At 47.3% G+C, this 25,500-nt stretch overlaps 1 long non-coding RNA gene and 2 pseudogenes across 3 annotated transcripts; 2 read left to right on the forward strand and 1 right to left on the reverse strand.

Annotated features, from left to right (window-relative positions):
• Positions 1 to 779: 779 nt before the first annotated feature.
• LOC149345388 (uncharacterized) lies at positions 780 to 5,720 on the forward strand. 2 transcript variants are annotated; one of them, XR_016283289.1, is made up of 5 exons: positions 780 to 918; positions 984 to 1,031; positions 2,065 to 2,223; positions 2,810 to 3,307; positions 3,805 to 5,720. It is a non-coding gene; the product is annotated as an uncharacterized LOC149345388 (long non-coding RNA). The 2 variants fall into 2 exon arrangements; XR_016283290.1 differs by having other exon boundaries at positions 788 to 918; positions 3,167 to 3,307.
• Positions 5,721 to 9,004: 3,284 nt separating this feature from the next.
• LOC149345389 (uncharacterized) lies at positions 9,005 to 25,170 on the forward strand (annotated as a pseudogene). Its single transcript, XR_016283286.1, has 2 exons — positions 9,005 to 9,641; positions 22,032 to 25,170. The product of XR_016283286.1 is annotated as an uncharacterized LOC149345389 (transcript).
• LOC149345390 (uncharacterized) lies at positions 10,153 to 14,397 on the reverse strand (annotated as a pseudogene).
• Positions 25,171 to 25,500: the final 330 nt, after the last annotated feature.

A 25,500-nucleotide genomic window follows, 5' to 3' on the forward strand; every position in this document is an offset into this window, starting at 1 on the left:
AAAAATGTACGCACGTCCCACATCCCTAACAGGACGTCCCTGGGACATCCGTATGAAGTCCGCACTGGGATTATCCCGGGAACAGTCACGGCTCGAACCTTACACGGACATGACGTCCGTATGAAAGCCGCGGTGGGATCATCCTGAAAACAGTCGCAGATCGGTTGTTATAAGGAAGTGTTTATATTCAGAGGGTCTGAATCGTGCAGATGGCCATACAATTCTCATGAGCGCTCGAGTGGCACGCTCCACTGTCCTTTTCCGACGTCTTTGGCTAGCGGGCTTGATACAGCTGTTTAGAACAAGTAAACAATAATCGATGCGATGTATAAGCGCATGATGTCACAAAGTAATACACAACCCAGTACTTATTTTTTGAAAGAGCCAAAAAACCGTTAAAAGCAGAGGGCCATTAGCTGAATACAGGAACCCTAAACTTTAAAACTTCGAAATTAGGGAAGGGCGACCTAATTACTCTAACTGTGAACCTGGCTCAAATAGTCTAATACCCTTTTGTTATAGCTATCGAGGGTAAGCTTGCACTCTTCTCCTCCAAGATCACAACATAACCACCTTGACGCCAATTGTATTCCCGCCTTCCGACCATAACAGCCACTGACGATGACAGTGACACCACAGCAAAAACAACTGGTCACTTGTTCGTGCTCTTAGAGCAGTGATCATGAAACTTAATAACACGCATCCTTTTTTGCAGTTATTTTTTGGTTTATTTAGGATCACAGTTTTATTTTTGTCTTAGGTACATGTTGCTTAAAAAGGCTCTTTGCTCATTAGCTCAATGGCACCACCATCGTCATCGCACTACTGAAACAAAAAAACAATGCAAGTTATTTTGCTTAGCTTGGTGGTTTGAGGCGTGTATTAGCCAGTTTTCCGTTTTTTGGACCAAAATTTCAGGTAATTATTGACGTTCTTACTGCATGTTGGTTGCGTAACGAGTGTAAATTTTTTTACGTATTCAGCAAGGTTCCAGCAGCGGGAAACACGGATGGCACATGCGGCAAGTGAAAGTAAGTGGCAGTCGGTAGTCCTCGCCTGGTGTGTGAGCCGTGTGGCGTGATTTCTAGCTTTTGAAGTAATTTTAGCGGCGGTATTAAAGTTCAGTGACTGATGCTGGCTCAACATGAGCAGAAGCTTACTGGGGGCCAGTATATTAATCTGGTGACAGCATAATGGCTACGGTGCCGAGGAGTAATGCTTACAGGCGTGCACGCCGAGAGGCACGTCGTGATATTGAGCTAATAGCGTCGGCTGCTGGCGATGGTATTGCATACGACCCTTCTTAATCTGATCCGTGTGCTGCTGCAAAGTCGCAAGAGCAACTAGATCCTAGCTCGTCGCATGTTCCGTGCCTTCAACATTCGATTGAATATGCGCCTAAAGTTCCTGTTCTAATTTTGATTTGGTTTATTGGTTTGTTTGGGTCTAACGTCCCAAATCAACTCAGGCTCAGAGGGACACCGTAGTGAAGGGCTCCGGAAATTTCGACCACCTGGGGTTCTTTAATGGGCACTGACATCGCACAGTACACGAGCCTCTAGAATTTCACCTCCAACGAAATTCGACCGCCGCGGCCGGGATCGAACCCACGTCTTTCGGGTCAGCAGCCGAGTGCCGCAACCACTGAGCCGGGGCGGGGCTGTTTTAATTTTGTATTCTGTTCATAACTGTTGCATGCGCACAGTTTTCTTTTATTGGTTTGTTACCTAGATATATATAGTATTGAAGAGAACTATTGCAATTTCATTTGAACTGTGTGTATTGTTTGGGCCTTTTGCATCCAAAAAGTGAGGTCATGCATGTTTTTACGTATGAATTTTTTGCTGGCGAGGGCCAAATCTGCCCCTGTGTCACATGGATGGCTCATAATGAAGGGCATATGCATGTTTAATTGTACCACCTAGGGATACCTCACAACAGCATGCCAGCTGCCTTCAATATGATAAAAACTGACTATAGCAATAGAGTTCCCCACTGTTAACTTGAGAAATCCTGATTTTATTTTCTTGGTCTGATTTCGAACCTAATTCTGTTTTGATCTAGAGAAATCACATGACTGTGCAAGATGGAGACACTGCAAGAGAAAAGACATCTCGCATTCTGCGAAGTATTCTAACATCTGAACTGGCTTCTAGCTACAGCTGGTGTGGTGCCAAGGGAAGAACAGGCTCTGTGAGCTGAATATATGCAAAATCATGTGCAGTAAGTATTATTTGGAGGAAGCTATTTCAAATCTTAAAGGAGCACAGGTATAAAATTTTAAACTCAATAAGTGATCCTATCTTTGTCCTGGGCACAAAGGGTTTTACTATTCCAAATTCTCTGATTTCACTGATTCCACATGCCGAAAATCATTGACAGAGGAGCTGTTAGCCAATGCTGACATCTATCATCTATATATGGACTGGTTGGCAGAGTCACTAGCAAAACATTGGGTAAGTCCTAAACATGCCATCACATGATGCCATAATGGACTCCAGCACTGGCATTGACCTGACAGAGACCAAAAGTACTCATATAAGACAGTTTAACTGTTCACACTGTGGACTAGATATTTAAGCTTATTTCCATGAATAATTGGCTTTTACGTCTCATTAAAAGCAGAAAAATGAACACCCCAGAACACTGTGTCTGTATCCCTTTAAGACTTCGAATATAAATCAGATCACAGAATCAATATCTACATTAAGTGTTTATAATTGAATTTGTAGGTCTTGGTAGGATTGCGTCAAGACCAGTGATATTTGCTTTGAAAAAAAAATGACAAATTTTCATTGTTTATTTTCAGATCTGCACATTACACACTTCACAACTAGCCACATGGATTTTTGTTGTCATCTGGTTCATTGGCTCATGGCTGCAGTACCATGAATGTTACCACAGTTTAGAACAAGCTAGAATTACAGCTTTCATAGTGTGCATTTGGGACTGTTTTCATACTGCCTGCGCAGAAGGCATGGTCCAGCAATGGAATTGGTTATAAGATGTGTAGAAATATGCCATCCTTTGTTACTCAAGCCCATGCCCTTTGCCTGCTGATTCAAAATTAAGGAAATGCAGTAAAGTTTGGCTACAAAAATTTTTAGAGGTGAGATATATCTTTCTATAAAAAATACATAACATATACCCTCTCATCTGTATATAGGTTGCCTAACTGACCAGCAGACCTCAACTCGGGCACAGCAAACTACGCTGAAAGAAATCAAAAAGGCAGCCATGTCATGGTTTCGGCATGCAACTGAACGGGTAATGCGCAAGAAAACTGGCTCCTGAGCAAAACTAAACGGTGAGTGTGTTGCTAGTGTGCTACATTTTTTTGTTGATATTAACATCTTGGGTTGAGGATTTTTCATTCGAAACTGTTGATATTTTTCCTGTGACACTGTGCTGAGAGATGATTGATTTTGAGAGCACAGAATTCAGTAGATTATTTCAATAGATACCGTGAAAACTTCTGCATATCAGCCTGTGTAGTTAGGTAGAATCATGAAATGTATCTTTAAGTTAACTTGGGTATTCTTAGCCTGCTAAGTCCTCACGCACCTCTCTTTACTTGGCTGTCTGTTTGTGGTGGTTTTACTCCTGGAAGTATGTACATTTACTTGTGCAAGGATTAATTCCTCGCGGCAAGTACCATTTGGTGCCAACACCATGTGAAGGTGCTGCAATTTGTATATTGTGCTGCAAGTTTGTTTTTTTTTCAAATGCAGTCAGTGATTGAAAAAAAAGGTGAACTGAAAGAAGTGTCTATATGTATTGGCTTTTTTTTTGTCTTTCTTCCAGCAAGGCAGCCTATTTCAGCATTGGCCCAGGTGGCAGGATTTCTGCTTTACATGTATACATGACTCTTCTTTTCGATGACACTATAGCAGAACCGAAAAGAAGACTGCCTAGAATGAAAAGACAAGCAATATCTTGAAAACGTGTCACTTTATTGATACCTAGCAGTTGTAGTATACTTAAGTGTCTAGAAATGCAATGCTTTGTGCATGAACAATTTCTTTTTCTCTGATCAAGCTGGGCATTTTGTTGCCCATCTGAAATTTGCTTGTATCGAGCTATACTTGCTGTTTTGGTCTCTAGTCCCACTATGCTTGTGTAAATTTGTTCCCGACTGCTACTACTAGAGTTATTTTTCACCCCCGTAGTGCGTTTGTATTGCTGTTCCAGGAAAAAAAAGATGATATGTGGATTTTAATGACTTATGGTCTATGTAAGAGACGACCATAGTTCCTGTGGCTTGTAGTAGGCTTATAACTTGTTAATGTTAATATCATACTATATGCAGCGTGTTTTAGATTTTTTTCTTCTGGCCGTGCTAGCTGCTTTGAAGCCCATCTACTCCTTATGCACACTTATACGTGCTTTTTATTTCTAGTCCTGTGCTTGCTGAAATGTGATTCTGAATGGTTGTGCTTGTGTCAATATTTCAACCTCTGATCTGTGTGCATGTATTGCTGTTATAGCAAAAAAAGGCTCATTTGTGATTTAATAATCTTTATTGTTTTGAGTGAGACAAGCATAGTAGCAGTCAGACAACCTTTCTTATTTTAGTCATTCCACGTGCAGCTTAACTGAAATGTTTATCTTCTGACCATGCTAATTGCCTTGAAGGCCACCTACTACTTATGCACAGCTATATACCTGCTTTTATCTCTAGTTGCATGCTTGCTGAAATTTGATCCTGACAGATAGTGCTTATGTTATTATTTTAATCTCTAATCTGTGTAGTTGGGTTGTATTACTGTTATAGCAAGAAAGGGTCATTTGTGTTTTAAGAACATTGATTATTCTAAATAAGACAATAGTTCCTATACCTTATTGCAGTCGCATAATTTGCCTCATTTTAGCTATGCTACGTGCAGTGTGATCGAGATTTTTTTCACCTCTGCTGCGTATGCTTGTATTGTTGTTTCAGTAAAAAAAAGTTGCATTTGTGTTTTTAGTTTGGTTTTCTGGCGTTTTACATCCCAAAGTGACCCAGGCTATAAGGGATGCCATAGTGGAGGGCTCCAGATAATTTCGACTACCTGGGGTCCTCTAGCATGCACTGACATCGCACAGTACACTGGCCTCTCAACTTCTCGCCTCCTTCGAAATGGGACTGCCATGGCTGGGGTCGAACCCGCGTCTTTTGGGTCAGCAGCCGAGCACCATATGACCAATGAGGCACTGAGTGGCATATTTGTGTTTTGTTGCATTCATTATTTAAGAGATATAATATTCATGCCTTACAGTATGCCGCTACTGTTTGTTTTAATGTCATGCCCTTTGCAGTGCAATTAATATTTTTTGTTCTGACCAAGATTATCATCCCGAAGCCTGTTTAGACCTTACATGACTTATATGTTATACCTGCTGTTTTAACCGTATAGTTATTTTGAATCTCTCTATTTTGCAACTCTGCATCTGGGGTTGGCTTGGCTACTTATGGTATTGGAATCCTACTGCTTCAAGTTTGAAAACGTGATAATGTTGGCTCACACTAACCAGACAAGCTAACCAAAATTAATGAAGCCTATTACACACATTGCGAAGGAAGGTCTATGTGCACACCATCCATGACCTTGCTCTTAATAACGAGAAATGCCTGAGAGGAGCTGTTAAAGCTGTGTTAGTGCTTCCTTTATGTGAGTTGTTCTGTTTCATGTGCTGTTATTAAAAATAAAATTCAGCTGTGAATCAGCATTCGGCCTGATCATCAGCATGCCCCATATATTTGAATAAAACTATTTTAGCCAAAGCTTTGTGTTTTAAATCACTGTGCAGCATAATCCAGGCCTGTTTTCTAACTTTGTGTCGTTTTTACTATAGCATCGCTCTCGGCCATATGCAATTGGCCGAAATGCCAGAAGCGGAAGCTGGTTCTGTTGCGGCTACGAGGCACTGCTTCTGCTTCTGGTATTTTGGTCAGTCATGCGTGACCAGTAGCGACACTTTTGAAAAGGACACGAGGTTATATTGGGTCCTGGCCAAGGAAAAAATAAAAAAGTAACGTCCTATTGCAGTCCTGCGAAGGTCCCAAAAATGTACTCGGCAGACATCCGAAGGACTTCTTACGGCGTTTCACTTCGGATGTTCTCAGGATTTTTTCGGGACATCCGCGGGATGTGCGTAAAGTCCTGCCGCGGACTTCCCAAGGACGTCCTTAGGATGTAGGTGTGTTGTCTGGGAATCTGCTTCACGTAGTGGGCCTGATCCACTAGCAGTTCATTTTTCAAGTTTGCGCAGCGAAAAAAAAAATTCACTGTCCACTATCTGAGAGCGTACTGCCGCGACAGAAACAAATGCGAACAGCGCAGTGCCTAGGCGCTCCGCTGTTGGAATTTATTTTCGTCACGCTTATACTTGGCTCGCAACACAAATACGCTGGAGACATCCGTGATACAATAATGTACCACTCTACCCAGACAACACCAAACATCCTGAGGACGTCCTCAAATGGTCAAAACGTCCTCATCCCGAACAGGACATTCTGAGTACTTTTTGAGTGCATCACGGCAAAACGTCCTCATGAGGACGTCCTCAGTCTGTACTTCGCGGAACGACTCGAGGACGAAAATTTCTCAAATGTCCTACAAACGTCCTAGCGCAGGACAATATTGTGGCGTTGAACTGAGATGAAACTAGCTTTATCTCTCGCACTCGGCTTTCATTTCGTAAAAACCTCAGGTTTATTAAAAGATACTTGTGTACAATAGAGATGTAATGAAGGAAACCATTGTGACTGAAAATATTATGTGCCTTCAGGAGATATCTTAAGTTATTTTGGTTTGCAAACCTGGTCACATGTACTGCATGCTTCTGATGGGATTGGAGTGTGCAAAATTTTGGGCAATTTGTTGGATTGGCTATTCCACTAAGGCGACAGAGTTCGACTCCTGAGAGAGTTATATAGTCATTGCTGTAGGAAAATATTGCATGGAGAATAACCTGTAACTCCCAAGAAATATGGTGAACGAACCAGTCACTTGTTGAGTATGCGAAACTTTTGCAAAATTTGTTTACTAAAATCCAAGACAAAAGAAGCATGAAGAAAGCTCCTTCACAACCCCTCTGCACACGGCCCACAATAATTAAGAAAACAGTGACCCACATTCCCTGGGCTACATCATCATCTAATGTCCTGAAAACAGACTGAGAAAGTCCTCCAGAGGAAATTGAGGATGTCCTGAGGACATACTGAGGCCGGACAACATGACTAAATGAGGACCTTTTGAGGATTAGAAGAGGACGTCCTCAGGACAACATAATGTCCTCAAAAATTAATCCTCAGGACGTCCTGAGGATGTACTTGTGTTGTCTGGGAAGCGTCTTTTTGTTACTACCGAGATAAAAACGCATTGAAGATAAATTCCGACTGCGCAGCGCGTGGGCGCCGTGCAGTCCGCATTTTTTTCTAGCGCCCCTGTACATTTTGCTAATCCTCTGAAGCTCGTCAGCGTTCAAGCACGAGGGAAAAAGCTCGCGACTGCACAAAGAGATTTGCAGGCTGGCCAACATGTGCAAAGTACGTGCAGAACTGGCTTTTTTTCAGGAGAAAGCGCGCTGCTCGCGCAGCTACTCAATGGGAGGGAGACCGGTTTGCCCGGACAATAGTGCGGAGTCGGCCGGAGAGGAGAGTCGGAGGAGGAGAGGCGGCGCTGCGAGGAGGGTTCTGGGACGCCAGTGAGGAAATTGCCGGTGGGGGCAATTTCCTCCGAATGCTACTTGATTATGATCATGCAAGCCTGGACTGTTTCGCTCGAACAAGAGAGCAGGAATGACACGGAGACACCGCGGCAAAGAGCGATACCTGGAAGCAGCCGAATGTCTCCCATACATGAACAACGGTCATAAACCAAGCGCCACTCGCACTGAAGTCTCTTTGGATGAGTTCCTTCCTTTCCACCGAGCTCGTTTCCGGTAGCTTCAAAAACATGTCACGTGAGGGCCTCTCCTCTAATTTTTCTGGATGGATGATAATGGCTTTATCCTTTGTATATCAGAAGGCAGCTTGCGCTACGTAGCCTATACTTCTTACAAATGTCTAGTTTGGATATCTTTTTCTCCTCCAAATTCCCCCTCCCTTGATTTCTTCCACCAGACTTCCAACCTCCCTTTCGTCAATGTCACGCTTTTCCCATCCACTCGCCCGTCCTCCCCAGCAAATCCTAGCCCTATCATGTCTGTTGCTGTCCCCTCTGAGAGGACTGGACGGAGTTCTGCGCACCTCAGAGCCAAGTGCTCTATGGTCTCCGTTTCCGTTTTACAAGCAGAGCACAAAATATCCACTTCTTCAAATTTGGACCTATACGTTTTTGTTCTCAGAGTCCCTGTCCTAGCCTCAAAAAGCAGTGAACTGCCCCTCGAACTGCTCTTTTTGATGTCCTGTTTTCGTGCCCGATTTTTCCCGCATTCTTTGTTTCCACATCTTTCTTTCTGTCTCCTTTACCTTCGCTTTCACGCTACTATTTGGCTATATCCCTCACCCGTACGTACTTCGTTCTTAGCTTTCGGATTCTATTTGCTCATTTTGAGTTAATACTTTCCATTTGGGTTAGTCTCTGATCATATTTCAGTTTGCTGATTGCCTCCCGAACTTCGAACAACAGTAATTTTGGTAAAGAGCTATCGATTGCCATAAACAAAATTTGACCAAAACAACTCAGTAGTGCCCCTCTTCCGAGCCGACTCACATGAGAAAATGAACAGCCTTCTTTTTTGTTTGTGCGGTTCAACCCATCCGGGTCCTCCCTAGGTTTGACTCCGCCCCTTAGAAATCCCTGTCCCTAGGGGTAATTCTCTTCCCCTGTCTACGTTTGTTTGTGTTTTTTGTCTAGCTGAAATAATATTTTTTTTACTATATTTACAAACAATGCATGTCCGAACAATGCTTATTACTTTTATAGAAGCTTTTTACAGTTTTTTTTTCATGTAAATTGAATTTGGGCTTTTATTTGTGCATGATCACGTGACTTCATTGTTTTGCACACTTCGATATTCTAACGGTATGCTAACGGTCCTCTCGTGTCCGTTGTGCGAGCGTCTTCGCTGGTCTATTAGGCTGTAGGGCTGATTGCACTGTTTTATTACCTCTTTCTGTCGCAGCTCCGTTGAGCTTTCTTTTGGCCGTTGCCATATTCATAGTTCCTAGTTGTTAGCGCAGTTGCGCGTTCTCTGTTTCACGCTGTTTTATGACCGCCTTGTTCAGTAGCAGCTCTGTTGAGCTTTGTTTTGGCCGTTGCCGTATTCTGTGTTGCGCTGGGTGCGCACTTTTCTAATTGTTAGCGCCGTTGCGCATTCTTTATTTGGCAATATAAATTGTGTTTGTGTCTGTCGATGAGGTGCCCTTGTAGGAATGGAGGGACCAAGTGCACCACCCGCCGAGCCACCTGCGCCTGATAAGTATCTGTGCCCAGTGTGCCAAGCTAAGTTTGCTTTTGAGAGTTCTCAAAGGAGGCATTTGCGAAACCAGCATCCCGAAGCTATAAGCGCTCTTTGTTTCGCGAAAGGCTCCTATTCTTGTGACCAGTGTACTAATGTAAACTTTGCCCGCCGTGGCGAATTGTTGCAGCACCACGAGCAGAACCATGGGTTCGTGTCGAGACTAAGTACGCTTCAGTTTTCTTCCTATTCAGGTGAGGAAGATGCACGCGTTCTTGGCGTTCTTTTTTTGTGCATGCACGAATAAATGTTAGCTTGCGTAGACCGCTCGCGTAGTGTTCTGCGGAGGAAAAGGGAGCGAAATTTTGACAGCTTAAAGCGCTTCCAGGTACTTACATAAACGACAGAGGTCAGTGCATTGCGAATTATATTGCTGGGTAAAGCAAGGAATAAGCACAGCAAGCGCAGGACGACTCCTGGTTAATGCTATTTGCAGGCACAGCAGAAGCACAGGATGCGTAAAATAAAATATCGTGAGAAATGCATACGAATAAGAAGCATTATGCGCCTCATTGCTTCTGCTTATCTGTTGTTTATAGCTCTCTCCTCTGTAATTTTAATGCGCAATGTGGAGCAACAGTTTACCTCTTCTTTCTGCTTCGGCAAACGTGCAGTATTCGGGGGTGAGAACTTGGACACAATGGAGCTACAAGCTTGCACGTTCTTGCTTAGAACTGGCGAAATGATTATCTTTTCTGTCTGTGAACAGTTCACGTAAACTGTATTATTCACTAAGAAGTCATCAGTGCTGTCTCTGTGCTCTCAATAAAGGAGCATGGCTCCTTTCTGCATGATATTTATATTGCATGTGCAGGGTACTAGTGCAAATACAAAACTAATTTTAATGCGCAAACCTTGCTTGCCTCATTGAGCGAAAACTCGTTTGTGTGTGTGTGTTAACATTCAATGGTACCCGTAAAACATGGCATTCTCATGCAACCTGGCAGGTAGCACTTAATGATTGGCTGCGGGAGCAACCTACGAGGCAGGTGGCCCACCTACGTCACACGACCTTGTGGCGTCCTCAAACCCACCCATTGCAAACTGTCCAGTGGGAAAGGTCCCAGCTAAATGAAAGACTGGTATTTGGGAAGAGCAACGTGGGTCATATAGAGCTGCCGCTGGGGAGCACCTGCCATTGCAGGGCAGAGGCGTATGACTTATCCGCTGCACCACTGCACCAGGAGGGGTATGAGGACTGTCAGGGATATAAGAATCTAAAATAGATAATGACCTTTTGCATATACGGGAATTAATCCACATGCTATCGCGTCATACCCTTCTGGTGGAGTTTGTTTCCTCTCCGATTTTTTGTACTGTAATTTGAAATGTCTTCGTGTGCAGCCATTGTTAAAATTCCTTATTGTCTACAGTATTGTGACCGTCAACACAGCATTTCCTAGCCTGGGGTAGCCCGCAGTTGTGTCATTCCAATAGTCCCTGACTTCAACACCTGTATTTGTGGGGCTTGCTTCGCTTCCATCAAGTACTGGTTCAACTGCTTGTAAAAAGGGTCTGCACCGGTCATGAACACGGTGTAAAAATAGTTTCGGTGTTGACACTGGCTGTCTGCCACTGCGGAGAGCACGCACAGATCATGTTTGCCCTCTACTATATGCGCACACTGGCGCGGGGGCTCAGCGCACTGGTGGCCATTCACTTGCAGAGTGGCGGACGCGGGTGAACGGTTTGCACGGCTTTCGGTCCCATTTTAGGTTTTGTTTTTCGGTGTTTTGCACTGCAAGAGTGCATCACAAGGTGTGGACGTTTAGGTTCATGCCTTCGATGTTGTCGTAGGCACTGTGCGCGAACAAAGTTTGGTAGAACTAGCTTTTGTGTTGCGGTTTGGGACCAGCTGCAGTGATTGTGCAAACCCACGTGGTGGTGTGGGCTCACACCTTGGACGGCTGTTGCGGCCTATGTACATGGCAGCAGAAGCTGACCATACGTGATTATACTTAGTATCCAAGTGCAGATCAGGCTACCAGAGTTGTCCAGACCAAGTGTCGCTCTTTAAAGCTGCGTTTGAGCCCGATCGCCTAGAACTTTGGTTCTAGGCGAGGATAGGAAATAAATATCCCATCTGCCCAGAACAGGTAGGATAATTCGATCTAGTGACCACATCTGCGCGAAGCATTTTCCCGAGCTTACACTATAAAATCGTACTATGCCAAGTTTAATGGCAAGGCACTTTTAAATGCACCCAAGAAACCGATCCTTCTGGCTGATGCTGTGCCCAGTATTTTTCCCAGATGTCCCAGTCTGACAAAAGAGGCAAGTTCAAGAAAGCCTCCTAGATTGGATTGTTAAAACGTTTATTTGGGGCCTGCAGTAGAGCGCACGCGCGCTTCGGACGGGGCCTATGTCATCCTCTGGGCGCTGGCCGCGCGGCCTGGGTCCCCGCTCGCCGTTGCCGGCTCGCTGGGTCCCTGCCGGGCCAGCGCCTCGATGACCTGCTGGACGGCCCAAAGTTGTTCCTCTTGTTTGTCGCTCCCTGCGGCTGCTTCCAGTCGTGGCGGGATCCTCCCAGACTTAGCTTCTTCCTGGTACTTGCTGCAATTCCACAGAATGTGTGCGAAGCCGGCCGTCTCCGTTCGGCAGACTCTGCATTTGTCTGTCGGGTGCGTCTCGGGATACATTCTGTGCAACAGCGACAGGCTGGGGAATGAGCCCGTCTGTAGCTGTCTGAATAAAACGGCTTGCTCTCGACTGAGCCCCGAGCAAGAGGGTGGAAGGGTTCTGCGAGCTAGGCGGAACGCCTTGGTTATTTCGTTGTATTCGGTCATTCGGTCCTTGGTGCTGAACCACAGCGGTTAGTCGACCAAGGCGCGGTCCGTTAGCGCGCGCGCCTCGGCGTGTGCCGTCTCGTTGTGGTTGGCGTTGCGGTCTGACGCCTTGCCCGCGTGCGCCGGGAACCACTTGATTCTCACTTGTTTGCTGCCATCGTCGTTCTTGGTTTCTTGCAGTATGTGCACTGCTTCCTTCGCTATCCTGCCTTCGGCATAATTTCTCACCGCCTGCCTCGAGTCGCATAGCACCGTGTGGCAGTCGCGGTCGGCGATGGCCACCTCCTCCGCTTGCTCTGCCTTGGGGCATCTCGTGCTGGTGGTCATGCGAACGGTGCCTGTGTCGTCGGCGACGACTGTCGTGAAGCCGTGTATCTTGGCGTACTCAGCCGCGTCAACGTAGCGTGCGTGTGTGTGTCGGCCGCGTGCTGGTCTGTCAGCGCCTTGGCTCTCGCTGCTCTCCTCCCTCTATTATACTCCGGGTGCATGTTGTTCGGTACCGAGTCCACTCTGATGTTGCGCCTGATCTCATCGGGGACGGGGAGCTGCGTCTGCTCCCTGCCTTGATATCCAATTCCCAGGTTGTCCAGGATTTTCCGGCCGGCCTTGGTCATAGACAGTCTTTCGAGTTGTGCGGCGCGTTGGGCCTCCGCTATCTCCTCTAGAGTGTTGTGCACCCCCAGCTGCAGGAGGTGTTTGGTGCTCATTGTTTCGAACAGTCCCATTGCTGTCTTGTAGGCTCTGCGGATGAGTATATCTATCTTGTTTCTCTCGGTCTTCTTCCACTTGTGGTAGGCCGCCCCGTACGCTACGTGACAATGACGAACGAGTGGATCAGTCTGATGAGGCTCTCTCCCGTCATTCCGCTTTTCTTGTTCGTGAGTCGTTTGAGTAGTCTCGTGGCGTTCGCCGCTTTCGCAATGAGTCGGGTGACGGTCTCGCCGTTTCTGCCATGCGTCTCGATCGTCATTCCCAACACTCTGATCTTGTTGACTCTTGGGATCGCGTTTCCCTCTCTGGTCTTGACTTTGATTGCCTCGCACTCTCTCGGGCTGCTCTTTGGTTTGCGGTGCTTGACGGGCGGGTAGACGAGGAGCTCCGACTTACTCGGCGAGCATCGGAGCCCCGTTCCGTCGAGTTGGTCTTCGATCGCATCAACGGCCACCTGTAGAGTGGATTCGATGTGGGCATCGCTGCCTTCTTCCACCCACAGCGTTATGTCGGCGGCGTATATCGTATGTCGGACTTCCTTGATGTTCCTGAGCCTTTCGGCCACTCCTATCATCACGAGATTGAAATGCACCGGCGAGATGACCAATCCCTGAGGTGTGCCTGTGCTTCCCAGCTTCTTTTCCTGTGCTTGGAGGTCCCCCCGCTCTGAGCTTGGCCGTTCTGTCCGTGAAGAAGTCTTTGATGTAATTGTATGATCTCTCTCCCATGTTGTTTCGAGACTTGGGATAGGATCGCCGAGTGCTTCACCTTGTCGAAGGTGCTCTGCAGGTTGAGTCCCAGTATTGCTTTGTTGTCGCCGGTGTTGCCGTCGATGATCTGGTGCTTGAGTTGTATCATGGCGTCTTGGGTACTTAAGATGCTGCCTGAAGCCAATGGTTGTTTCCGGGTAGAGATCTTCTTTCTCGAGGTATTCTTGCCACCTGCTGAGCAGGACATGTTCCAACACCTTGCCCACGCAAGATGTGAGCGATATGGGTCGGAGGTTATCCGTGTCGGATGGCTTGCCCGGCTTGGGGATCAGGATGATCTTGGCCTTCTTCCACTGCGTCGGCAGCGTTCCCGTTTTCCAGCATTTGTTGTAATAGCTCGCGAGGCTTTCTCTGGATTTGTCGTCGAGGTTCTTAAGCGCCTTGTTGGTGATGCGGTCCAGCCCGGCCGCCGACCTGCTGTTGAGGTCCTGCAGTGCCGTGCGATCTTCTTCTACGTCTATATCTCTGTCGAGATGGGCCTTGGGCAGCCCCCCGTGGCACTCCGTGGGCGTAGTCGGCAGGTATCTGTCGCTGATGCGTTTCGCCACCTCATCAGCGCCGTGTTTAGTGACTTCTCGATGGATGAGTTTCGCCAGTCGGTCCCTTTGGTGTGACTTAGTCTTGGTTTCGTCGAGCAGATGCTTCAGCAAGTTCCATGTTTTCCTCTTTTGCATCTGGCCATCGGCGGCGTTGGATATCTCGTTCCACTGTTGCGCACATAGCGTGCGACAGTGGTCCTCGATTGCTCTGTTGAGTTCTGCGACTTTCTTTCGTAGCCTACGATTAAGGCGTTGTTTTTTCCATCTGTTGAGAATGGACTGCTTGGCTTCGATGAGGTGGGCCAGTCGGCTATCCATTCTGTTCGTTTCGAGGTCTGTTTCTATGTCCTTGGTTGAGTTTCGAACGTCTTGGAGGATCTTGTTGGTCCACGTGTCGATGTTGTCGATTTCGATCTCTTCCGCCTCCTGATTTCTGTTATCTCTGAAAGCGGTCCAATCGATCCACGTATGTTTCCTGACGTTGGTACTGCTCTGCTCCGGTATGCCGATTTCCACGATCATGTGGTCGTTGCCGAGGTACACCCCCGTGTTCCTCAACGTGATCGTAATCGGTTCGTTGTTCTTGACAAACATGAGGTCTGGGCTGGTATCTCGGGACACAGAGTTGCCAATTCTCGTTGGGTAAGCCGGGTCGGTTATGAGGGTATAGCAGAGTTCTGCCGCGTCTTGGGATAGGTTTCTGCCTTTCGCATTGCTCTTGACGTAGCCCCACGCCGGATCCATCGCATTAAAGTCGCCGCATGCGATCAGCGTGCTCTGGCCGGCCGTCGTGCTTGCCTTGTGAAGAATGGCTTTCAACTTCTGCAGTCTCTGCGATGGGTTACTGTAGATGTTCAAAATGAAGATGCTGTTTTTTCTTTGCTTGGTCGGTATGAGTTCAGTGAGCATGTGTTCGATCCTGACGTTGCTTAGCCGGTGTTCGACGAAGGTGTGTCCCTTCCTGACCAGGGTGCACAGGCCTCTGCCGTCGGGCGGGCCCGCGTGCACCCTGTAGCCGGGGAGGGATGGCTTGTCCGTTAGTGTTTCTTGGAGCAGGAGCACGTCGGGCTTGCGCGCCGCGTGCTCGATGTGTTGCTGGACGACTGCCCTCTTCTTGACGAAGCCGCGGCAGTTCCACTGCCACACTGTTATGCCTGTGGAGTTGGAGGCCATGATTGTCCTGTTCGGAATTCTCCGAGTTGCTGCGCTTGGTTGACTTGCTGCTGTACTGGCATGAACAATGGGTTGCTTAGTGTTAGTTGCACACTGCTTTCCAGATTGCTGAGTCTATTGACGTTCTCCGTTTGGAAGGCTTCGATGGCTTCCTTCATCGATTTGATCATATCCTCGAGGCTGTTGAGTTTGGCCTCGACGTTGTTGTTGCTGCTGTCGGTGCTGCAGTTGCTCATGTTGTTCTTGGTCTTGCGCGATTCGACGGCCCTCTTCTTCGTTGGCGGCTCCTTGTCTGTGCCGGCCGTAGTTTCTTCGGCCTTGTTGTTGCCGCTCGGGCTGGATCTTTGCTGTATGACGTTGCGGAGGGCGTTGCGGATCTCCGCGATTTCCTTGGTGAGGTTGTTGATGGTGGCTTGCAGGGTCGCGTTCTCCTTTTCCAGGGCCTCGTTGATCTCTTGTTCCTTGGTTGAAGCGTTGTCTTCTGTTTCAACGTTGTCGCTCTGATTGGTCTTCATACCTCGTGCGGCGTTGACCCAACAGACTCTCTCGCGCGACGGTGATCTTTGGGTTTTCGTTTTTCGTGCGTCTCTGCTCTGGCTCCTGCAGCTGGTATTTCTCGACTGCGCGCGGTTTCTTGATGGCGTTCTTGACTTATGGGCAGCTGGCTTATCGAGTGACTGGAAAACGCTCTCCGACGGCAGCTGGTGGCTGACCTTTCGGCGCTCCCACTGACGCTTGCGAACGACGTAGGGAACCTTGTACCTGGCTTTACATTCTGTGTTGGCGGTCGGGTGAGCGCCGCCGCAAAGTTTGCATTTGGGGGTACATTTGTGGTCTTCCTTGGGGTTCGCTTGGCCGCAGCCCCTGCAGATCCGGTTGGTTGGTGTCGGGCACACGTCCTTGCGATGCCCGACCCGACCACACTGGTGGCAGACATCGACTTGCTTTCTGTACAGGTGGCACGGTATGAGCGTGACACCATATCGGACAAAGTTTGGTACCTTTGGTCCTCTGAAGGCTACTATGGTTGTGGTCGTGTTGCCACCTAGAAAACGAAATGCCACCTAGCCTCCTAGAAAACGACAGTCTGCGAGACTGTGGTGAAGCCCGCCTGACGCTGGCCGTCCACTGACGTCCCTGATCCCCACTTGTAAATAAACCCGTTCCCGTCGTCACAACTTCGTGACAATATTTTAGGAGTCAGTATAGTTATTATATATGCTCTGAGCATTCGTGTGGATGGATGGGAAAAACTTTGCAGTGAATGCATTTCGTTAACGAGCTCGGAAGGATCGCACGGCATCGTCCTCGCTGCTGCTTCACCCATTCACGCAGTCCCAGCAAGTATAACACGAAGTTGCCCAAAATTATTTGGTGTCAACAGCAGTTTCAATCCTTCGGTGCCTTGCTGCACTTAAGAAAGCGCACATACTACATGCCGCGGCACCAAACGATTGCTCAGCACCTGCATTGTAGCTGCCGCAGCTCGGCGACTAGACAAGCCTCCATCGTATGGTGCCACCTGCCTGCGTTCGATAGAAGCGCAAGGAGCAGCGAACAAGGTCTGGCCGCTCCGCCGGGCGCAGTGTCAGCACCTTAATATATTCTTACACGTTGGTCACGGAAATCAAGATGTCGGTAGTCATTGGATGACTGACTCAGCAAGCACTTCTAGAGTAGATCCAGTACGGCTGTCAACTTCAATAATGTTAGATTGTTTTCTTCGTTGTCTGTCTAAGGGCATTGTACAGAAATCGGGGGAAAATCACGTTTCACCCAATCTTTCAGGAGCATATTCGAGGTGTAAAAATTTTAATGTGGTAAAGTCCGGTTTCACCCAAACACGAAAAACCCTATGTGTACAGGGTGGCCAGTTTTTCTAGCACCATCTCCCCTCTGACCTTCCCAGCATATATGGACCTGATCCTCACCAGCTGATTTCCTCCTTTGCATTGCTCCTAAGGCTTCCTTCACTTCCTCGTTCGCTACTGGCGGGATGTCAGTGCTGTGCACTACTGCCTTTCATTATTGTCCTGATTCCATTGGCTACTATATAGTAGAACTCTGTGCCTACTTTGGAAATGACACTGCCCTCTCTCTCTTAATGAATACATCCGATTTTTCTCTCTGCCTAGTTTCCTCTTCACCGCTTTTAGGCTATCTCCATTCTTGAGAACTTGCTCGATTCTCTTGTTGTGACATGCTTGTTGACGCAGGGTGCTTTAATACCTGGTGTTGGGCAAGACTGTGGTCGATTGGTGGCCGATGCATGACAGCGTGAGCGCTGCATCGTCGTCTTCCAGCTCAGCCACGTGCCACCTGGCAATACTATAGTCTGATACAACTCAAGTCTGGAGTGAAGCTTCGCCCACATTCAGGACCTTTGCAAAGAATTCTTCCACAACTAAAAGTAATCTGTTAAAACTTTTCTTCTCACCTAAAGAAAAAGCCGCTTACAAGAGAAACAATTATATGCTCTAGAATTTTGATCCCTGGCTTGTTTGCTGTACTCAAACAGTAAAAAGTTGTTCCACTTTTTACTACTCGGATTGGCCAGTAGAGTCGCGGATCGTGGCCCACTGCTAGCTGCTGCTTTTTTTTTTACATTTTGTCGGACTGTATGTGGCATTATTTCCCCTTCCGAAAAAGAGAAGCATTGTTGTGATGCCGACAGCCTCGCGGTCAACGTAAGTTTAATACCGAAAATAAACGTTGGGGGGGGGGTTAGCAGAGCATTCCAGCTGAAGCACGTTACGACTTCAACATGTTTGCCATTACCGTGTATAGAACGGTTTAAGCCGTACACAACGCGCACAATGTCTGAGCTGTCTGCATCGCAGTTGCACTGCATTGTCTGGAAGCATTTCATAGTCGACATCGTTAACGCACTGTAACATTCTCTAAGGGCCAAAATAGCGGCATAGCAGTTCCTCCGACAAGCCTTGGCAGCTGACAGGAGTCCATGTCGAGATTTGGTCACCGGGTTTGTTGTCAACCTGGCAGTGGCGAAAGTTGCGCTTAAACTTCGCATTACCACCAATTGCAACCGTCTGTAAATTTTTTGCCAGTGAGTGCCCGGATGTGCGCCCACCGAATTGTGCACACGTGTGCATACACATGCTTAAGCGCCCACATGCATGGACACACGCGCGTGCATGTACACACACACACACCACGGAAATTTTTGAGAAAGGAGACTAAACTGCTAACGCAGTAACGAAACCACCTACAATGCTTTAACCGTAAGTGGGAATCGAGCCAGTGGCGGCGGGCGCAACAGAGAAGCTTCGTTTACTAATGCCGTAGGCTACTCGGCCATCTTCAAAGATTCTTTTTATTGTTGCCGCATGGAATATCGGGAACCTCCCTGACCTTGTCTTGCTTTACTTGATTGGGTCGAATTCCGCGACCTCGGCACACGGCCTCATGCCACTATCACTTCCTTGCTCTGCCCGCACATAAAAATTCCTGAAGGTGCACACGTCAAGAAAGGGCGATCAGTCAGGAGGTTTAGCGCCGCGAATTTTTCGCGCGCGCCGGGAGCCCGCTGCGCGGGCGCTTAAGCGCCGCGAAATTGCCCCTTTTCTCCCTGCCGGTTTGGCGGTCTTTGGCGCGGCCCTGCCGCCCCGGTAGACGCGGTCGCCGTTCGGACTTAACTTTCGCAGCATAAACGTTCCGAGCTAAAATGAGAACTGTTCTGTGAACAGTGACCTCGCCGAAAGTGGCGGTTGTGCGTGTTTATCAAGCATAGAGCTTCTTCACACGCTAAGCAGTCTTATTAGCAGGAAATGTTCACACGGAATTCTGGTGTCCTTCATTACTGGCACAAATCTTATAGTGTAAGGCATGACCTCAGTGTCCTTTTTAAGAGACTGCTGAAGTGAGCTGTGTCTCAAACGAACATAGCGTCACAAATAATTTCTTTGTTCAATAGTTCCTCCTTGCTTGCAGATGTAGCAATTCACTGATCATGGCACAAACGTCCGCTTGGCTCGATGGCATGTCCTAATACGTAAAGTCGACGTTTGAGGTCTAAGAAAGGTTTTTGGGGCCTATTGAATGTACATCCTCTGAACTCGTCTTACTTAATATAAGACCGTCAGCAAAGGCTAGGTAAGGCTGCACGTAGAGGAAGTAATAACCGATCAGAACCTTTGTCAGCTGCCTTCTGGAGAAGCCGTACAGGTTCTAAGAAAAAGCGAATATTTAGGAAATCGAGTGTGTCAGCACAAAATTCCCTCGCGACTATGTACATAAAAGACAGATGAGCATTTAGTCACCTAATAATTATTAGCACAGCTGCCAGGAAGCGGTGGCTTTTTGGGTTTCGAAAAATAAGTCATGAAACAGGTTAGTGGACAAAAACTGCACGAAAGGCTCACCATACTGTATCAAGGTAGCATAAAATTCTGTCCACGCATGGGCTCCCTTTGAAAGCGACCCAGAAAAGTAACAAAGATTCTATTTAACGAATTTACGATCGTCCCCTTGCAATGCACCAATTGCAACATCTTCACAGCGCAACGTCGCATCTAAGACGTCGCAAGTTTGTGTCCGTACAGACACGAAGAGCCCCCAACCAATGCAAGCCTGCTTTTTTATCATATTCTTTTCGTCAGAGCAAGAGACGGAGACGACATCAGCATAGGACAAAATCTTAATTTTACACTGTACTAGCGACATGCCACGATTAGCTGTGTTTTTGAAGAAACTGAGCTATAGGTGGTCGAGATAATGCGAGTTACAAAGGCAGTGTAGAGCAGGTGATGAAAATAAAATATTTTTGGTAAACTCTCAAGATGTATGCTGCAGGTGTGCCAGAGTGGGTGGGTGGGGGGGTGTGACTGGCAAGCCGCTTTTGGGGTGACAGAAAGATGTCTTGGCTTTATACACCTGCAAATACAAGGCAACTTCCGCTCATAGTGGGCACATGCAGTGGTCCTGACGGCGCCTGCTTAAGCATTTTGGGCTGGAGAAATTCCCGATTGACACGAGCTTCAAGAGAGACCTATTACTCGCCTGACGGGGACTTCGAAACTGCTGAAACTGAAAGGTTTTGTAGATGAATAATCCATCACCTTTTCTTTTTATGTAACTCATCAGATAGTCTAATATACATAGCTGGTGTACACTAATTCTGAGTTCATTTGATTTCGCGGCTCTTGCGTAAATTTAGGTCTTTTTGCCGCGAACAGTAAAACATCTCGCAATGAGCAAATTTTGCAGTGTTGTTTTATATGCTGATATCACAAAGAAAAGTAAACAGCAAAACAAGGTTGAATAAAAACCTACGTTCAGAATTTTTTATAGCCTGAACCCGTTTGAACCGGTTCGACGCTATCCGGAGCGGTTCGAACCGGAACGAAATGTCGCTCCGGAGCCGAACCCGGAACTGAACTGAACCCAAAAAAATTCCGGTTCGACAACCTGGGCGGAATTATCTGGTGAAGCGCTGCATAGGCTTCCTTCTGTGCTCCTATATTTGGCAGCAACGGCGTGGCTACGACGGTCGACTAGGTTGACTTATAAAATGAAACCGAGAAAGCACGAGGTATACAGGTCTGCAGTCTCAACGTTTGGGGCGATACAGCATACCCGATCGCTAAGTCCAAGAAGAAGGACGGCGGGATGCAAGACTCGAGGCAGCTTTCTCACATGACGAACCTTTGTGATGTGCCTGCTCTCGTCCAGCCACTTCAGTGCGGAGAACGCCGAACACTACTGGACATTGAAGCCATGCAGTTACTTTGAATGAGTCATGCAATTGCGATCTTCACTGGTAATGTCTGAAAAAATGCTTTTTTATTCGCTTGGCTTTAAGAGAGGTGCACAGGCGAATGGATAGAAGTTTACGTCGAGCTACAACGAAGTTACGTTTGCTCTGCAGAGCTAAATATTTTAAGTCATTGCAGGCCTTATTCTGCTTGATAACTGGTTTTCGGTCCGGTATTAGCTGTTTTCGCCAGGTTCTGATTGACCAGCAATAGTAAAAGTCAGGTAATATGAAAAGTAACTGCATGATTTTGCCGATACCTTAGCGACGTTTTATCCCTTTCTAGGATAGGTGGTGAAGAAAATGTACATGTTGAAGCTCGTGGAAGCGAAAAATAGAGAAAAAACTACTCAAACGCTCAAAAACGCTCAAGCGTGGCATACCCAAGGCACACGGTACCGGCTCTTGCCTACACAACGAAAGCCACTGCTGACTCCAGCAACGCCGCATCTCCGTGACGTCACGGCCTGACGCTTGTCTATAGCTTGCATTAGGTTGCTAGCCTTGTGGAATATATGGCAGCCATGCCTCACAAAACTGTATTGAATCGCTTTTAAAGGGCAAGGTAGATTAAATTAGTAAATATTGGAGCAGTTACAGTGCGTCATCCATGAAGTGTTAGCAGAACTTGGGGCAGGTGGGCCTCATGCACTAAGAGTGCTTTACCCTTGAGCGATCACATTTGAGAAGTCTATAGCTAGTCCATGTTGCTCTGATGGCTGCCTTACATCTTGAAAAACTTCAGTTAAATTGTTCGAAACATAGCAAAACAAGTTTGACCATTGTGTAATATGTCTCCATTAAATACGTGCATTTGTATTTTTGTTTGTAGATTTTGCAGCATGGAAGGAAATAGAAGAAATGAAGGAGCAAGTCCAATTCACAGCCACTACTGGACCAAAGCGTTTACCCTCAGGAGCAACGAAGAGGTACCTGTTTTGCCACAGGTCAGGAATGGAGGTGAAAACTGGAAAAGGTAAGCGGCAGCCAAAGTTAGTGGGCAGTGGGAAGTGCAACAAGCACTGCTTTGCAACTATGGCTGTCACGCAAGAAGGAGAGAAAGTAAGTGTTGAGTATTAGGCGGAGCACTACGGCCATGAGAAAAGTGTGAAGCATCAGCGCTTGACATCCACTCAGAAGAATGCCATAGCAGCAAAACTGAGCCTAGGAGTTCCTAGTAAAAGGATTTTGCTAGATGCACATGCAACTGGTGGAGATGAATTGAATGTGCTCCACACTTTGGACAGGCACGATGTTTATAATATAAAGCGAAAGTTCCATATTGGAAATGAGGAGCAGAAAGACCCAGATGAGTTTGTCAGCATGAGTATGTGGATTAATGAGCTCCAAGAAACCTCAGTTTCGCTCTATGCTGATAGAGAGTTGCTTACGGAACAAGGCATAGGGAAGTTTAAAATGGCTGTCATGAACAGCACTCAGGGAATTCCTGCTCGAATATGGTAGGAAAAGTGTTTGTATTGATTCCACCCATGGAACGAATTCGCACGATCTTCATCTGACAACACTGCTAGTAATTGGCGAAGACTTGTCAGGCATTCCATGCGCGTACCTTCTTTCAAAAAGTACTACAGAAGAAACTATGGTTGTTGTTTTTTCAGGCAGTCAAGGAGAGACTTGCTCAGGCACTTTGCACCGAGCTCTTCATGTCAGACGATGCGCCAGCATTTTACAATGCTTGGGCAAGGGTAATGGGGAGCCCCTAGAAATGCTTGCTCTGTACTTGGCATGTCAAGCGTATTTGGAACTTGAATGTCAGTAAAGTTAGTAGGAGAGAAAATCGGAAACTTGTCAGGGAAACTTTGCACACTTTGACGCTTTGCCCAAGCGTAACAGAAGTTGAGGCTGTCCTTGCGAAACTTCTGCCGTCAAAGTCTGTGGAGGAGCTCAGAGCCTTCGTTGAGTACTTTGAGAGGGTGTTTGCAAAGCGCCCACAGCAGTGGGCACTCTGCTATAGAGAAGGCAGCGGTCTCACTCCTAATAACCATTTGGGGAGCTTACATAATGAGCTCAAGACGGTCTACTTGGAGAGGAAGCAGTGCCAGAGGTTAGACAAGCTGTTGATTACTTTGCAGAGGTTCACTAATGACCGGCTCCTGAAGCAGCTTGCTTCTGAGGTGAGGCCCAGGGCAGACCACCGCACAGCTGATAACTTCAAGAAGCACTGTGCAGGTTCCATAATATTGAAATCCGGTGTTAGCAAAGCACCTCATGGTGGCTGGCTTATGGAGTCTGAATCTTTGCGGCAACATCAGTACATAGTTGTCAAGGGGAGCACAGCATGCACAGGTTGCAGGAAGAGCTGTCATGAATGCCGAATTTGAATCCACAGGTTCCATTGTACATGCGCTGACTTCAGGAACAGCTTGAATTTGTGCAGTGGGAACTAGAACAAAATTCTGGGTTTCAGAGCCCACCTCATAAAAATGAAGCTCTTCCCTCCACTTCTGCGCAGAGTAGGTCATTTCCATTGGGTGAGCCTGAGGCGCTTCTTGCTAGCATTCAGGCTGGTTCTAACCCTCAGTCACAAAGTTTGGAAATGGAAGGCTTTCGCACTCTGACTGCATGCAGGACCTCATGAACGTAAAGGACGACTCGGCTGATCCATGACGTCACAGAAGTGGTGGCAGTCTGTAAATTACTTTTGTTTGTAAAAAACTGATGCGTACGCGTTTCTTTGTATGCGTCTCGGGAAGTCAAAAATACATGCACGCTGTTTCAGTTATTATTTATTTATTTATTAGAGATACTATCAGTCCGGTCAGGACCAAGATAGGAGTGATACAAGGTACAGATTACGAAAGCAATAATACGGTAGGTTTTGAGCCTTCAGCGTGGCACTGCGGTAGTTACAGTTGACCTTTCGCGGAATGACGTCATACCAGTTGCGAAAAAAAGGGCCCCCAGCTCGATCAGTCGGTGCAGGGCGGCGGTAGTCACGGCGGTGAGCCTCGTGCTCCTCTCACCAGTGGCGTTACAGTCGAGGTGACGTCATACCAGTTGCGAAAAAAAGGGCCCCCAGCTCGATCCGTCGGCGGAGCATGGCGGGTAGTCACGGTGGATCTTTCTCACTGCGTACAAAGATAGTTTGTCATGCCGTCTACTGCCACACAGAAGGAGAAGGCAGCTCGCCAGTGTGAAGCCAGGAAGAAACAACGAGCTTTCGCAACCTACCAGGCTTAACCAAGCTAAGCCTCTGCCAATTTTTTAGACAACCCCCTCGCATTGCGAAAGCAAAGGCGGCTCAAGGCCGGCCCCCATACTGCCGAAGTCTTGAGCTGACCATTAGCAGGAAAGAAGTTGCGGGCGTATGCGACTCCCTTTTTTGGTTGTTTTAATTCTTTGTGGTTCCAAGGTCCCCGAATCCAGAGTCGAAGCCTAGGGCTTCTTTTTAGTCGTCCGTTAATTTTTTCCTCCAAGATGGCGGCCATGCAGTGTCAAAAGTGTAGGTGCCTACGTGTTCTTGTTGCGCTTTTTGGTGTTTGCTTTCTCGACACCGACTGTGTGGCGCCGTGAGTGCCTCACCCGCTAGTGGCCGAGGACTTTAAAAAGGGGGCCGTATGGGCACGAACTTCAGTCCGCTCGTCAGTGGAGACACTGCCGCCGCGAACACCCGGGACTCCGAGCCGCCGCACCGCATCCGCGAAACCGCAAGCTGCCCTGGAAGGACGTCACCTTCGGGGGGCCGCACTGACTGCGTGCTTGAGGATGGACTGCAGCCGCGCTCCCCGATTGACTGTGTGTTTGTTCCCCTTCTGAACTTTTATCGACTGTAGCTAATTGGACTCTCACTTGTGTTCTGACCTGTGTAGACATATTCAATGTATAACTTGAGTGTATTTAATGCTATTTTTTTTCTGACATTGTTTTGTAGAATGTATATTACGCTTCTGTGAAAGCAGCCGCATTCTTCAGTTGAACTATAAATGTTGTTTTGTTGTTGTTACCTCGTAGCACGCCTCTGTCTCATTCACTACGTTTGCTTACCGGCTACGCCGGGCATCAAACGGCCACCCCCTCATTGTCAGGACTCTGTAATGACGTCGCGTAATATTTCTACACATCACTGGTACAAGTAGTCAAAAAGAATGTTCATAATGCTACCCAAGCTGCAAAGCAAATGTTAGGCAAGCAGCCATCACTACTGAAACACACTGCTAGTACGAAAAACCTGGAGAAGCAGCCAGATTATTGACCCAGAAAGCACCGCACCTCTGCATCTGCTGCGTCTACGCGCTTTCCAGCACCTGCGGTTTTGCAGCAGGACTACTTGAAACACATTT

This window comes from Amblyomma mixtum, chromosome 5 (assembly GCF_055824585.1).
Source record: "Amblyomma mixtum isolate Tamu chromosome 5, ASM5582458v1, whole genome shotgun sequence".
Lineage (NCBI taxonomy): Eukaryota > Metazoa > Arthropoda > Arachnida > Ixodida > Ixodidae > Amblyomma > Amblyomma mixtum.